Source organism: Hypanus sabinus, unplaced genomic scaffold (genome assembly GCF_030144855.1).
Source record: "Hypanus sabinus isolate sHypSab1 unplaced genomic scaffold, sHypSab1.hap1 scaffold_1151, whole genome shotgun sequence".
Lineage (NCBI taxonomy): Eukaryota > Metazoa > Chordata > Chondrichthyes > Myliobatiformes > Dasyatidae > Hypanus > Hypanus sabinus.
Genome location: NW_026779209.1, coordinates 27,353 through 44,064, shown reverse-complemented (window position 1 = coordinate 44,064; position 16,712 = coordinate 27,353).

Below are 16,712 nucleotides of genomic sequence, written 5' to 3'. Positions count from 1 at the left end.
GTTAGCATACGGGTTGTTTTAATCGGCAAGGTTGAGTTTACTCCGGATGGGAGCTTCCCAGAGAGTAACTGGGAGGATCATGGGAACTTGGAATTTGAAACTGGGACTGGTATTGAAGGCCTGGAAGAGTCATCTGTCCTGTTTGTCTGTGTTCAGTTTGTTCATGTACCTGTGGATTCACAGGGTACTGAGACTTGTGTTGAAATTCAGGAAAGGTCTGAGGTGTCTGACTTGGTTAAAAAGGAATGGAATTCTTTTGGGTCAGATGATCCTGGTTCAGTGAGTAAGGGGTTAACCCTGGCACCCGGGGAAAGTGAGGATTCTCTGTTGTTCGTGTGACTCGGTGCTCTAAAAGTTAATGATGAGATAAAAGCCGGTGAGGTGGATTTTAGTGAAGATTTTGAGAAGAGAGTTTCTGAACTTCTAAATAAGGCAAATTTAAAGTCGGGTTTGGCTTCGAGACTTTTGGCCCTGCATCCAGGACAATGGTCTGTTGAAAAGCTTGTTAAACTCTATTTTAGAAGTTGAAAGTAAACAAGGTCATAGAGTTGTTGTTCAAGATTACAAGGTAGAGCAAAAAGATTATTTTGCGTCTGAGAGACCACCTGACTGCGTTACTATGGGGACGAATCGAAGTAACGTTCGAAAGAGCGGACGTGATGAACTGTTGGGGAACATTCAGGATGTAAACATGGTCTTCCTAAGCTTTGTGATAGTGTTGAAATTGGTAAACTTTAAATTGGCGCCAATCCCGGGTGAAATTAAATCAGCAGCACAGCTAACGCTCAAGCTTGTAGCTGGCAACCCACGCACAGATACAGACGACGTTATCAAAGACAGGAGTTTAACTTATGGAAGTTTTTCGGAGACTTTTCTACATTTCCTGATCCAGCAGGATTCGGAGAGTACAGAGGAGGAGAAAGGTTAGTCTTTGTCGAGAGATTAATTTCAAGCAGAAGAAAGTCAAGAGTCTGAAAGGGCATTGGGGTGTTCCACTGACTGAAAAGGTTGCTGTCGAGCTGAAGGGGCAGTCTTACTGAAAAAAAAAATAAGCTGAGGAAGAAATTGAACTCCCAGCGGCTTATTTCTCTAGAAAGTTCAATCTGCACCAGAGAAATTATTCCACTGTAGAAAAAATAATTACTGTCACCTACTCTGGAGTCACAGCATTTTGAGGTTTACATTTGTCTGGCACAGAAGCCATTGATAGTTTATACTGATCACAACCCATTGCCATTTTTGACTAACATGAATGATAAGAATAGACGACTATTAATTTGGGGTCTGATGTTACAAAAATTTGATATAAAGGTACAACATGTAAAGGGGACTGACAATGTAATTGCTGATTGTTTGTCTAGGTGTTAGAGTTAAAATTCTATCTGTGTTACTGTGTTGGGTAATGACTGCATCTGTATTATATTATACCCTGTAATGTGCCTTACTATTGAATTTTTCCCCAGTAAAAATTCTTTTTAAGGGTGGGGGTGTTATGTGTGATGAGCAATCCATGGGTACATGGGGTCCAGATTTGACGCCCCTGTGAAATATGCTGCTAACGAGAGAGAGAGAGAGAGAGAGAGAGAGAGAGAGAGAGAGAGAGAGAGAGAGAGAGAGGAGAGAGAGAGAGAGAGAGAGAGAGAGAGAGAGAGAGAGAAGAGAGAGAGAGAGAGAGAGGGAGAGAGAGAGAGAGAGGGAGAGAGAGAGAGGGGGGGGTGAGAGAGAGAGAGAGGGGAGAGAGAGAGAGAGAGAGAGAGAGAGAGAGAGAGAGGAGAGAGAGAGAGAGAGAGAGAGAGAGAGAGAGAGATAAAGAGGGAGGTAGGCACCAGGCTGCACATGCTGATAATGAGAGAGAGAAACAAGGATTGAGAGTTATGGCTTCTTCGCTAATTGTTGACTTTACTTCCAAGGACTTTGCCTGCTTGTGTGAATCCCTGCTGACACAGCAGAGTGGATGCCAGATGCCTGCTGAGAAAGGAGGGAGTGGCCCAGTTTGATGAACATGGTCATGGTCAGTTGATGGATGGATGGTCCCTCGGGCAGGGGAGATGAAAGACGAGACTGCTGAGACACAGGCAGACACGCCAATGGATACTGAAAGAGCGTTGTGCACCCACAGGAAGGTGGCGGTTCCTTGGAAAAATTCGGGGGAATCGATCAGAGACTCACAGTGTGTGAAGGCAGGCCGGTGTGGGGCTTGTGTGTGTGTCCACCCTCGCCTGGGTGACGAGCCCACCACTGAAGAATGATCTGGCCTGCAACGGAGGGGTCATAATCGGTGAGCACAACAGTACAACGGAACAAGAGGGCAACGGAAGGTTTGCCTGCTGCAGCTGCTCACATCTTTCCACACCTCCGTATATATTATTGCTAACCTGTTTTATATGTATATCTGCATTTTTGATACTGTATTACGTAGTTTACTAATAAACACATTTTTGGTTACAGTACCACCGGACTCCATCGTATCTTCCATTTCTGCTGGTTTGGTAACCCGGTCAAGGGGTGCGTGACTAATTGGGGCCTCTATCCGGGGTTTTGAACGTCAAATTGGGAGGTTGTTGAATCGATCGTGGTAAATTCCATTATTTGATTCGGTGTGTGGGAAACAGCGGAAATAGAGATTGACAAATTTTAAAGGAAAACAACTTCGGAGGCAGTAGAGGATGTCAGAAAGTTGGAATTGTTGAATATTGCGAGACGGTTGAAACTCTCGACGGTGAAACAGGCAATGAGGAAGTCAGAGGGACAGAGAGCCATAGTCGACCTCTATGTACCTGAGGGAGTCTTTTCCGAAGAGGAGCGTGAATGTTTCCCTAGAGTAAACCCAGTGGGGTTGAGCTTCAGCTTCAGCTGGAAAGATGAAGAAGAGCGGCCGAGGAGAGGGAATGGGAGGATGAGTTCCGAGTGAGGAAGCCGGAGTCTGAGGAAAGGGAGAAGGAAAGGCAGTTTGAGATGAAAAGGTGAAGAATAGCGGCCGAGGAGAGGAAAAGGGAGGATGAGTTCCGAGTAAGGAAGCTGGAGACTGAGGAAAGGGAGAGGGAAAGGGAGGATGAGTTCCGAGTAAGGAAGCTGGAGACTGAGGAAAGGGAGAGGGAAAGTGAGGATGAGTTCCGAGTAAGGAAGCTGGAGACTGAGGAAAGGGAGAAGGAAAGGCAGTTTGAGATGGAAAGGTGAAGAGCGTTGCAGGAAAGGGGACCCGTGGCGCACCCAGACAGGGGGTTCAAGTTTGATCGGGAGGTTGAGTTTGTACCTCCATTCAAGGAGATGGATCTCGATAGGTACTTCCTCCATTTTGAGAAAGCGGCTTTGAATCAGGACTGGCCTAAGCGGAAGTGGGCTGTTCTGTTACACAGTGTTCTTCAGGGGAAGGCTCAGCATTGTCTATGGACGAGGCTAAAGATTATGATGAAGTAAAAAGGGCTATACTGTGGAGCTACGATTTGGTTCCTGAGGCATGTGCGCGTGTCCATAAAGCGTGGAAGTATTTCACTGATACCCTACATATGCTTGCTATCTTTCTATTTCATACAAATAATGCATGTTTTTCTGCCTCGTGTTACAGTTGGTTTTGTGTTTAGCCGCTTGGCCCGGGCGGTCATGTGTGATGGAATTGCAATTCAACCTACATTGAATTGAATTGAAATGAAATGAAACTGTCCCGTCTGTAGAGGTCGCACCTTCCCAGGAAGAGAGCCCAGAGCCCAGTGATTCACATTTCTGAAAACCTCGTTCCAATCCTCTTTACCCACATTTTAAACTGAACGTTCTTTCTAATTTTGCCCACAACTGCACATACCTAAGTTTGCGGAACAGGCTCCATTATCCTGTCTATATACCGGTGACGATAACGACCACATTCAATCGAAAAATCTCGTTCTCGACCACAGTACCTTCTTTTCCCTTCCCCTAACAAAGACAACCCTGTCGATACAGCTCGCTACATTTCACCCTCCTTCCTTTCTGTGCCACAGAACCATAGTCAGTGCCAGAGACCTGACCGGTGAGATTTCTTCTGCTTGGTCATTTGCACCTCTCTCCTCCCATCCAGATGTGTCCAAAGTGGTCTAACTGTTATTGAGCGGGTTGGCCACACGGGGTCTCTGCATCGGCTTTGGCTTTTAACCCATTTCACCTTATTGTTTGTCGTCCAGTTTCCTGTATCCTACATCTTGAGTGTTAATACCTCTCTGGCTGTTCTCCCTAACACTCGCTCAGCTTCCTGAATAATCCCGAGTTTCTCCAGTTCCAACTCTTTAACGCAAAGAGATAGAGGGTGCAGCTGGATGACTTTCTTTCATCTCGCAAGAGGTGAATTCAACTCTCATGCCAGACATTGCTACTGCTCTGACTGTGCGATTATAAAGAAAGAAAGAAACAATAAATAAACAGAATACAAATCAAACAACATTTTTCTGTTTTTACCTTCAGTCTCCCAAGACCCTCATCTTTGAAAATTCCTCTGACTTTCACTCGAGTCCTATTTTCCGCCAGTCTTCCCACTTACCTGGCTCATCACACACACACACACACACACACACACACACACACACACACACACACACACATTCAAACAACAGAGTGAAAATCTCTCCACACAGTCCCATCCAACAGACCTGGGTTCAGACACGGAGTGAATCACCCTCTACACTTTCCCATGACACACTCCCGGGGTCAGACAAAGAGTAAATATCCCTCCACACCGTCCTATCACACTCTCCCGGGGTCAGGCACAGAGTGAATCTCCCTCCACACCGTCATAACACACTCTTCCAGCGTCAGAGATGTTCTCAATCTCCCTCAATACCGTCAAATCACACACTTCCCTTTTCAGACGCTAAGTGAAGCTCCTTCCACACCATCCCATCACACAGTCTCGGGTTCAAACACAGTGAAGCTCCCTCCACACTAACCCATCACACACTGCCGGGGTCACGCACAAGGTGAAACTCTCCCCACACAGTCGCATCTCGCACTCCTGAAGTTAGACACTGGAGACGCATTACCCGGAATGTGTTATCGCGCACACACGGGTTCCGAAACAAACTGAAGCTTACTCCCTTGTGTCCCTTCAGAAACTCCCGTCTCCAGAAGCTCCATCGCTCTCTCCAATCCCCAGAACTCCGCCGTTCCTGAAGTCTGGAATTGTGAGTCCGGCTCGGAGAATGGGCGTGTGTTATTCACAGGATGTGCAGTGAACCGGGGAGAATTGGAAGAGGGGTTGGTTTTGGTGCTTTTGACGAATTCCGCATGTGCTGGAAATTCAAGCAAACTACACAAAATGCTAGCGGAACACAGCAGGCCGGGCAGCGTCGATAGGAGAAGCACTGTCGACGTTTCGGGCCGAGTCCCTTCGTCAGGTCTAACTGAAAGGAAAGGTAGTAAGAGATTTGAAAGCAGGAAAAGGGAAAAGGGGAAATTTGAAAGGGGAAAATGCGAAATGATAGGTGATGACCGGAGGGGTTGGTGTGGAGCTGAGAGTCGGAAAGGTGATAGGCCAAAGGCATACAGAGCTGGAGAACGTGAAGGATCATGTGACGGGCAGCCTAGGGACCGCAAGGGAGAGGGAGAGAGTTTTTGGTGATAACGGAGACGGCATGGAGTGTAAGCGACGGAAGTTTGATGGAGACAGGATGTGTGGAAGAAGACGGCGGTGGCGGAAACAGGGAGGGATGTAGGGGAGAGTCCTGGATGATCGTGACGAGGATGGTCGGCTGGGAAGGAGGGTTGACGAAGAACAGGAGACGGAAAACTCAATGCACCAGGAACACCTTCTTCCCCTCCGCCAGCATATTCTTGAACGCACCAGCACCACCTCCACATTTCATGCGGCATTTGTTACCTTTTTGATTTTGACATTATATGGACATATTTGCGCTCTACTGATTCTTCAAAAGAACAAATCTCAGGAGGTCTAAGTCACAGATAATACAACAGACCGTGAATCCGGTCGAAAAGATGCGATACAGGTGGAGAGGACATTTGACACGCTGGCCTTCATCAGTCAGGACACTGAGTCCGGGAGTCGGAGGTCACGTCGCAGTTTCAGATGACGTCGGTCAGGCCGCATTTGGAGTATGGAGTTCAGTTCTGCTTTCCTTGCTTTAAGAGAAATCTCAAAGTACTGGAAAGATTGCAGAGGGAGATTTCCGAGGATGCTGCCGGGACAGGAGGGATTGAGTTAAGGAGCGAGGTTGGGAATTCTGAGACTTTTTTCGGTAACCATACAGAGGTGTACAAAACCACGAGGGACACAGATAAGGCGAATGCGTGCACTCTATTTCCCCAGGACTGGGGTATCGAGAACATTAACGCACAAGATTGAGGTGAGAGTAGCTAAAGACAGAAGCGGGGAGCGAGTTGGTTAAGATAAAAGGGACACCGTGGGATGGGGAGATTGGGTAGAGACAGAGTAGAGAATCGCGGGAGCGACCGGGAACAGAACGGGAAATTGTGGGAAATGGAAGCAAGAAAGCTCGGTGAGGAAAATGGGGATGAAACAGAGGAATGGGGAGTTGAGAGGGATGAGAGCGACACTTTTGAGGGACGAGGGTAAAGAGAGGGCAAGATGGAGAGTAACATTGCGATAGAAGGAAAGTGGAGAATTCGGCATGGGTGAGAGGCCGCGGCGCGGAATGGGCAGTGCAAGTTTTTAAGCGAACTGGAGGAGAAACAGGGTTTTATCATTATATTCAAGTCGGTCCCTCTGGTAGCTGACAATGAGCCTTTATCATTTCATAAATATCCGGACACAAATATCTGGATATCTCACAGATGAAGCGTGCTTGAACCTGATCGCAAGGTTTAAACTCAGAGTTATGTGCACATACACTGCACTCGGGGTCTGAACCGTTCATCCGGTACAGGACATTCGAAGCGAATTTCCTGCCAAAGAGAGGTAAACAATTTCAACGCACCTCCAGCAGTCAGTCGCCCAAACCACTGATACCCTCCCTCGCCATTGACCTGTGGCAACTCAGCATATTCCACAAACCCTCCTTCCCAGAACAGCCCTGTGTCAGTGTCCAGAATACTCCCACTGACCCACTCTCTCCCTGCAGCCCTGTGTCAGTCAGCAAAGTAATCCCTTGCCCCACACTCTACACACAGATCGGTGTTAGAGACAAGAATAATAACAGTATCCAACCTTCTCCTCACAGGCCCGTGTCAGTCCTCAAAATGCTCCCATTTCTTTCACTGTCTCCCCTCAGGCCTGCATTTTCTGCCAAAGTACTCACACTCACCACTCCAACCCCACAAATCGGAGTCAGTCCAAACTACACACACGGCCTGTCTCTCTCCCCACAGCACCGTGCCGGACCCCGAAATAGTCCCACAGCCCAACCCCTTCTTAGATAAATGTGCCAATCACTAAACCATCTCCCGCTTCGCATTCTCTGCCCACAGACCTGTCTCAGTCCCCACAATACTCCTACGGAACCATTCTCTCCCCACAGATCTGTGTCTGTCCCCAAAGTACACCGCTCCCACATTCTCTCACCACAGACATGTGCCAGGCCCCAAAGTGTTCCCACTGCCTCACTCTCTCCCACAACCTCGGTCAGTTCCCAAAACAGTTCCATAGCTTCTCCCTCTCCCCACGGCCCCGTAGTAGTCCCCAAATTGTTTGCACTTCCCACTCTATGCTCAAGGAACCGTGCCAGTCCCCAAAATAATCCCAATGACTAGCTTTCCCTGAAAGATCTGTGTCAACCACCAAAAGACTCCCACATCGCACTCTCTTCCCACAGCCCATGTCAGTTCCCACATTTGGAGAAGGAAGTCTGAGGATCAGAACGGGAGTGCGGCAGGAGACATTTTGATTTTTCTCTTCTTCTCATCGGAGTTAAGAGAGGCGGGACTGCGCAGGCGTGTGACGTTGGGCAGTGAGGCGGGGAAGATTTGAAAGAAACACAGCTTTATACAGCGGGCAGCGTCTTTTTTCGGGCAGCTGTGTGAGCCGGGAACAGAGTGAAGGCTTAAGGGCTTTGGCTCAACGGGCTTAGGCGGAACCGTGCGAGGAAATGTAGGTTCAGTTTTCAATTTTCCCTGCTATTTGAGGAAAGGGGGAATTATGAGTGTGAGGGCAGCTTGTTGTTCACGTTGTTCGGATGTGGGAGGTCTCATACCCTCCTGTACGTGTACAGCTGCGTCAACTGCACAGAGCTGCATCTCCTAAGGGATCGTGTTAGGGAACTGGATCTGCCGATCCAGGACCTTCGTCTGGTCTGGGAGAGGAAGAAGATGATTGAGAGGAGTTACAGGCAAGTGGTCACACCAGGACCTCGGGAGGCAGACAGTTTGGTCACGGTTAGTGGAGGGAAGGGAAAGAGTCAGGTACTAGAGAGTACTACAGTGGCTGTACCACTTGACAATAAGTACTCCAGTTTGAGTACTGTTGGGGGGGAAGCAACCTACCGTTGGGAAACGACAGTGGTCTTGCCAACGGCTCAAAGAGTCCAGCCCTGTAGTTCAGAAGGTCAGGGAAAGGAAGAGGAAGGCAGTATTAATAGGGGACTCGATAGTCAGAGGGTCAGTTAGACGATTCTGTGGACGCAGTCAGGAGTCCTGAATGGTAGTTTGCCTCCCTCGTGCCAGGGTCCAAGATGTTTCTGATCGCGAGCAGGATATCCTGAAGTGGGATACTGAGTAACCTGAGGTCGTGGTACATATCGGTACCAATGACATAGGTAGGAAAAGTGAAATTATGCTGAAAGGAGAAGATAGGGAGAAAAGATGGGAGTTGAGAAGAAGGACCACAAAGGCAGGAATCTCGGGAAAACTGCCTGTGCCACGCGACAGTGACAGTAGGGATGGAATAAGTTGAAGGATATATGCGTGGCTGAAGTGTTGGTGCAGGGGGCAGTGATTCAAGTTTCTGGATTACTGGGACCTCTTTTGGGGCAGGAGAGACCTGTACAAAAAGGACGGGTTACATTTGAATCCTCGGGGGGCAAATATCCTGGCCGAGAGGTTTGCTAAGGCTCCCGGGTAGACTTTAAACAAGAATGGCTGCGGGTGGGATCAATTTGCAGAATCTAGGACAGAAGAAGTTAGTTCACAAATAGAGAAAGCTAGTAGACAGTCTGTGGGGAGGATAAGCAGGTGATAGAGAAGGGGAGCGCTCAGACCAAAGATGTAGGGGAGAAGGAAGAAAAAGATAATAAAGTTGTTTGCACTGTTAGGGATAAGCAGAGAGGAAGAGGTGGAGAGTTTCTTCAATGCATTTATTTTAATGCGAGCAGAATTGTAAGAAAGGTGGATGCGATAGTATGGATTGACACCTGGAAATATGATGTTGTAGCAATTAGTGAAAAATGTTTGCAGGAGAGGTGTGATTGGCATCTAAATATTCGTGGATTTCGTTGCTTCAGGTGTGATTGAATCGGAGGGGAACGAGGGGGAGGCGAGGCATTGTTTGTCAAAGAAAATATTACAGAGGTGGCAAGGCAGGATAGACTAGAGGGTTCGTCTCGGGAGACTATCTGTGTGGAATTGAGGAATGGGAATGTGTAGTAACAATTACAGACCACCTAATGGGGAGCCAGAATTGGAGCAACAAATTTGTAAGGAGATAGCAGGTATTTGTAGTGATTGTGAGAGATTTTAATTTCCCACAAATAGACTGGGAAGCCGATTCTGGTAAAGGGCGGGATGGTTTGGAGTTTGTAAAATTTTTGCTGGATATTTTTTGTTCAAGAAATACGTAGAGGTACAAATTGGAGACGGGGCAGTGTTGGATCTCCTGATAGGGAATGAGATTGGTCTGGTGACAGAGCTATGATTTGGGGATTTCTTCGTGTCCAGTGATCACAATAACATTAGTTTCAACATAATTATGGAGAAAGATAGAACTGGACCCAGAGTTGAGATTTTTGATTGGAGAAAGGCTAACTTTGAGGAGATGCGAATGGATTTAGATGGAGTGGATTGGGACGATTTGTTTTATGGGAAGATCAAAATAGCGAAATGGAGGCCATTGAAAGTTGAGAATTTGAGGGTGCAGAATTTTTTATGTTCCTGTTAGATTGAAAGGAAAGTTTAAACGTTTGAGAGAGCCATGGTTTTCAAGGGATATTGGAAACTTGATTCGGAAAAAGAGAGAGATCTACAATAAATATAGGCAGCATGGAGTAAATGAGGTGCTCGAAGAAGATAAAGAATATAAAAATAATCTTAAGAAACAAGTTCGTAAGCTAATAGAATATATAAGGTTGCATTGGCAAGTAAGGTGAAAATAAATACAAAATGTTTCTGCAGTTATGTTTATAGCTAAAAGGTAGTGAAGGATGAAGTTCGTCCCTTAGAAAATCAGTCTGGACAGCTATTTGTGGAGCCAGAAGAGATGGGGGAGATTTTGACCAATTTATTTTCAGCGGTATTGAATGAGGACAAGGATATTGAATTATAAAAATAAGGAAAACAAGTAGGGTTGTTATGGAAGCTATGATGATTAAAGAAGAGTGTATACTGGAGCTTTTAAAGAATACAAAAGGTGGATAAGTCTCCGGGTCCAGGTAAATTACTCTAGAAATAGCAGGGACTCTGAGAGAAATATTTCAAATGTCATTCGACAACGGAGATGGTGCCGGAGGATTGGAGTATTGCTCAAGTGGTTCCATTGTTTGAATGGGAATCTAAGAGTAAACCTAGCAATTAACAGCGTGCAGGTTTGACGTGGGTTGTGGGCAAACTAATGGAAAGTAGTCTTCGAAATGGCATATATAACCATCTGGATAGACAGGGTCCGTTTAGAAGCAGTCAACATAGATTTGTGCTTGGAAGGTTATGTTTGTCAAATCTTATTGTATTTTTTGAAGAGGTTACGAGGAAAGCTGAAGAGGGAAAAGCAGGGGAAAATGTCTATAAGGTCTTCAGTAAGGCCTTTGACAAGGTTCCACACGGAAGGTTCGTCAGGAAGGTTCAATCGTTAGGCATTAATATTGAAGTAGTAAAATGGATTCAACAGTGGCTGGATGGGAGATGCCTGAGAGTAGTGGTGGATTACTCTTTCTCACGTTGGAGTCTAGTGACTGATGGTGTGCCTCAGGGATATGCACTGGGTCCAATGGTGTTTGTCATATACATTAACGATCTGGATGATGGGGTGGTAAATTGGATTAATAAGTATGCAGATGATGCTAAGATAGGTGCCGTTGCAGAAAATGAAGTTGGCTTTCAAAGCTTGCAGAGAGATTTAGGCCAACAGAAGGAGTGTGCTGGAAAATGGCAGGTGGAGTTTATGCTGAGTGAGTTGCTATATTTTGGTAGGATTCATCAAAATACGATATACATGGTAATTTTTAAGGCATTGAGGAAGGCAATAGAACAGAGAGATCTAGGAATAATGGTGCATATTTCCCTGAAAGTGGAATCTCATGTGTATAGGATGGTGAAGAAAGCTTTCGGTATGCTGGCCTTTATAAATCAGAGCAATGAACATAGGAGATGGAGTTCAGAGGAGGTTTACCAGAATGTTACCTGTGTTTCAGCACCTAAGTTACAGAGAAAGATATAACAAGTTAGCTCTTTATTCCTTGGAGCGTAGAAGGGTGAGAGGGGAATTGATAGAGGTATTTAAAATTATGAAGGGGTTCGGTAGAGTTGACGGAGGAGGGCATTTTCCATTGAGAGTATGGGAGATTCGAACAAGAGGACATGAGTTGAGAGTTAACAGGCAAAACTTTAAGGGCAACACTTCTTTACTCAGAGAGTGGTCGCTGTGTGGAACGAGCTTCCAGTAGGAGTGTTAGAGGCAGGTTTGATTCTGTCATTTGAATGAAAAATAGATAGGTTTTGGACAGGAATTGAATGGAGGGTTCTGAGCTGAGTGCAGGTAGGTGGAACTAGGTGAGAGTAAGCATACGGCACGGACTCGCAGGGCGGGGATGGCATGTTTCCGTGCTTTAATTATTATATGGTTATATTAGTTTTACTGCACACTCTCTACCAACAGACCGTGCCGATCCCGAAACAAATCCAATTGCCCATTCGCTCTCCGCAGAACTTTCTCTCTCTCCAAAATACCCCGATTTCCCACTCTCTCCTTACAGCCCTTGTCAGAGGCCAAACTCATACCAATACCCACTCCCTTTAGCAACTCGTGTCTGACCACAATCTAATATCACTGCACACAACCTTCCCGCAGCCTGTGCCAGTCCTCAAAATCAATCCACTGCCTACTCGCTTTTCGTAGCCTGTATCAATCCGGCGACCCACTTTCATCTCAGAAACATGCAAGATCCCAAATCTCACCCGTCTTTGCATTTTCCAATCCAGTATGAACGGCCTTGGTCGCGGACAGCTTTGTAAACAAAGTTCTGTGAAATTAAATTGTTATCACTATTGACTGAATTCGAGCAAAATTTAAGGAGCATCCCTTTCTGTCTGACCCCTGGATATTTTGAAGAGATGGTATATGTCTCACCACAGGAGAATGTGATGCCACACTGTGGAGGGAGCCTCAATCTGTGTCTGAACACGGGGGTGTGTAATGAGACCGTATACAGGGAACTCTCTGTGTAGGACCTCGGGAGTATGTGATGTGACGGTGTGGAGGGAGCTTCACTCTGTGTCTGACCCCGGAAATGTGTGACGGGACGGTGTGAAGGAAATTCACTCTGTTTATGACACAGGATGTGTGCCCTTGGACTAGAAGGAGGGAGCGTCACTCTGTGTCTGACACCGGAAGTGTGCGATCAAACGGTGTGGAGTGGGATTCACTCTGCTGTGGATATATCTTCCGTCGATCTGACACGTACCGCTTCTTCTGCAGAATTTATTTCAAGAAGTTTAGAATCAAGGTCCCAGCAATACTGCCTCGCTTTATCGTAGGACAATTTCAACGTGGTTATTAAATAACAGCCGCCTGCATTTCTGATCCAGGACAGGGGACACTCTTGCTCTGAAAAATAGGAAGAAGGAACAGTGAATCTCCCTGCCTACGGTCCATTACATCCGCTGTGAGTCAGACATAGAAAGAGGATCCCTCCTCACCGTCCCATCACACACACGTGGTCAACTACAGAATGAAACCCACTCCTTACACTTAACACACTCCCGGATCAGTGGCAGATAGAGGCTCCCTCTCACCGTCTCAGCACACACGCCCGGGGTAAGACAGAGTGTGAAGCTACCTCCTCATCGTCCCATCACACATTCCCGGGGACAGACACAGAGTGAAACTCCCTCCACACCGTCTCATCACACACTCCCGGGGACAGACACAGAGTGAATCTCCCTCAACACCGTCCCATCACACACTCCCGGGGACAGACACAGAGTGAATCTCCCTCCACACCGTCCAATCACACACTCCCGAGGTCCTACACAGAGAGTTCCCTGCATACGGTCTCATTACACACCCCCGGGTTCAGACACAGATTGAGGCTCCCTCCACAGTGTGGCATCACATTCTCCTGTGGTGAGACAGATACCATCTCTTCAAAATATCCAGGGGTCAGACAGAATGGGATGCTCCTTAAATTTTGCTCGAATTCAGTCAATAGTGATAACTATTTAATTTCACAGAACTTTGTTTACAAAGCTGTCCGCGACCAAGGCCGTTCATACTGGATTGGAAAATGCAAAGACGGGTGAGATTTGGGATCTTGCATGTTTCTGAGATGAAAGTGGGTCGTCACACACTCCCGGGGTCAGACACAGTGTGAATCTCCCTCCACACCGTTCCATTACCCACTCCCGGGGTCAGACACAGAGAGAATCTCCCTCCACACCGTCACATCACACACTCCCAGGGTCAGACACAGAGTGAATCTCCCTCCACACCGTCCCATCACACACTCCCGGGGTCAGACACAGAGAGAATCTTCCTCCACACCGTCACATCACACACTCCCAGGGTCAGACACAGAGTGAATCTCCCTCCACACCGTCCCATCACACACTCCCGGGGTCAGACACAGAGAGAAACTCCCTCCACACCGTCACATCACACACTCCCAGGGTCAGACACAGAGTGAATCTCCCTCCACACCGTCCCATCACACACTCCCGGGGTCCGACACAGAGAGAATCTCCCTCCACACTGTCTCATCACACACTCCCGGGGTCAGACACAGAGTGAAGCTCCCTCCACACCGTCCCATCACACACTCCCGGGGTCAGACACAGAGTGAATCTCCCTCCACACTGTCCCATCACACACTCCCGGGGTCCGACACAGAGAGAATCTCCCTCCACACTGTCTCATCACACACTCCCGGGGTCAGACACAGAGTGAAGCTCCCTCCACACCGTCCCATCACACACTCCTGTTAGAAAGAGTGAAGCTCCCTCCACACGGTCACTTCCCACACTCGCAGGTTGAGACTCACAGTGAATCTCCCTCCACTCCGTCCGATCAGACACTCCTGTGGTCAGACCCAGAGTGAAGCTTCGTCTCCATCGCCCCAGCACACACTCCACTGGTCAGATATAAGTGATGACCCCCTCCATAGCATTCCATCACACTCATTCTGTGTCAGACACAAAGTGAAGCTCATTCCAGATAATCCTGTCACAGTGGACAGAGGTCAGACGCAGAGTGACACTCCCTCCATACAGTCCCATCACACTCCCAGGGGTTTCACCCAGTTTGAGCTCCGTATTGCACTGTCCCATCAGACACTCCAGTAAAATACAGAGTGAAGTTCCCTCCTCACTCTCCCAATGATCATTCCTGGGGTTAGACACTGACTGATGCTCCCTGCATAGCATGCCATCGCAACCACACTGTGTCAGACACAGAGTAAAGCTCACTCCAGACTGTCCTATCACACACTCCCGGGGTCAGAAACAGGGTGAGACTACCACGAAACTGCCCCATTTTGAGGTTGCCGGGCTCAAATACAAACAACGCTCACACCCTTCTATCACACATTCCCGTCGTCAGAATCAAACTGAAGCTCGTTCACAGCGTCCCGTCACGCTCTCCTGCTGTCAGACTCAAATTGAAACTCCTGCCACGGCACCCAATTACACATTCGTGGGACCACTGAGCAGGTGTAGAGCCCTCAATTCCGCCCCATCACAAACTTCAGGATTCAGTTAGAAGCTCCTTTTCGCCTTACTATCACAGAGATCCTGAGGGACAGACAGAAATAGAATTTCACTCCCTACCGTACCGTCACACACTCCCGGGGTGAGACATGAATTAGCTTCGGCCGCAATTTCCAATCAAGCAACCTGTTGCCAGACAATGAGGGACTCTGCTTTAGCACTGTCCCGTCACGGAATCCAGGAGTAATCATAGATCGGAACTCCCTTATACTATTACATCATACCGACCCGGGGTCAGATACAGAGTGAAGCTCACTTTTGCTATGGCCCCATCACACACACATGGATTCAGACTGCACGCTCCTTACTGTCAAATCACATGTTCTTACGGATAGACACAGAGTTAATCTCCATTTACACTGTCCTATCACACTCACTCGAGATAAGACCCAGAATGAATCTCCCTCCGCACCACCCCATCACACACTCCGGGGCTCAGATACATAGTGATTCCCACCTCACAATATCCCATCACACACTCCCGAGGTCAGAATCGCAATGGAACTACTTCGGCACCTTCCCATCACAGCCACCCGTGTCAGTTATAGAGTGAAGGTCCCTGCAGACCATTCAATCACACACTTCCTGATTGGGCAGACAGAAGTTTGGGTTCCATCCACAACGTCACGTCACACAGTCTCAGGGATAGATAAAGAATGAAGCTAAAGTCTGACGATCCCGTGTCAAACACAGAGTGATTCTCCTACTACACTGTCCCATCACACAAGACTGGGGTCAGTTTCAGACTGAAGCTTTCTCTCCACCACACTATCACACACTCCTTGGGTCAAAGATGGAGTGAGGCTCACTGCATGCTCTCCCATCACAAACTCCTGCGTACAAACACAGAGTGACCCTTTCTCCACACTTCTCCAACACACCCCCCGTGGTCAGATAGGAAATGAAACTCTCTCTGCACAATCCCGCCGCATACTCCCGTGGTCAGACACAGTATGATACTCCTACCTGGTGACATCAACTAACACAGGAGTCAGAGAAATGGCGATGCTCATCATCCCCCCCCCCCACACACCACCGTCCAATCACACACTGCAGTTGCTAGACACACAGGGAGGCTGCCTCCACACCGTCCCATTACACATGCTCGAGCCTATGACAGTGTAACTCTCCCTACTTAAGTCCTCCTAATATCACACACCTCCTGGCGAGTCACAGAGTGAAGGTCTCTCTCAACCGTCCCTTCACGCTCAGCTGTGCTCACACACAAAGCGAAGTTCCTCCCCCGCTCTCCCATGGCACACTGACGGGTTCAGAGACGTTCCAGAACATCCAATCACACAATCCGCTGTCACATAGAATGAACGTCCCTCTACACTGTCCCCTCACACAGTCCGGGAGTCAGACACAGACACTCTCTCTCTCTATGATCCCATTACTCACTCCGGGAGTCATACACGGAGTAAAGCTCCTTCCACACTATCCCATCACACGCACCCAGATTAAGACGCAGAGTGATGTTCCCTCTGTTCCGTCCCGTCACTCACTCTGGGATTCAGACACAGACAGAAGCTGTCTCTCCACGATCCCATCACACACTCACGGATTAAGACACATAATGAAGCCCCCGCTGCACTGTCCCGTCGAGCACTCCCGGATTCAGAGTGAAACGCTCTCTCCACGGTGCCAAAGCA